Here is a 447-nt window from a genome sequence, read left to right as displayed (position 1 = left end):
TCATTAACAGGATATCAAGTGGAGACATATCTAGTGTCCTAATCTGTGGTACTTCACCTACCGACACTTCTCAATTTGTAAATGTTTTTCCCAATATAACACGTATTTGAATGATGAGTCGTTTTATATATCCCTGTTGTTATTCTTAAGGTAACGAACCTTTCCCAAAAAAATTTGAATGGAAACTCCACAAAGTCGAAAAAACAAGAAAAAAATCAGAACTTTCCGAAGCCTGCAGATTTCAGTGCTTGCGATAAAAGCTTGCAGTTGTAATCTGACGTTTGTTTTCTATTACATAACGTGCTACGGGCTAGATAAATGAAAGGATAGTAAAAGTATCTTATTAATTAAATACATGAAATTGAGATTTGTCAAATCTTTTTCTAAACAGCAAAATAAAAAATCGGTAGAAGGAAAATGTGTATCTATGTCATGTGTGTGTGTATC

Source organism: Penaeus monodon, chromosome 33 (genome assembly GCF_015228065.2).
Source record: "Penaeus monodon isolate SGIC_2016 chromosome 33, NSTDA_Pmon_1, whole genome shotgun sequence".
In the NCBI taxonomy this organism is placed as follows: Eukaryota; Metazoa; Arthropoda; class Malacostraca; order Decapoda; family Penaeidae; genus Penaeus; species Penaeus monodon.
This window is presented reverse-complemented; position numbering follows the sequence as displayed.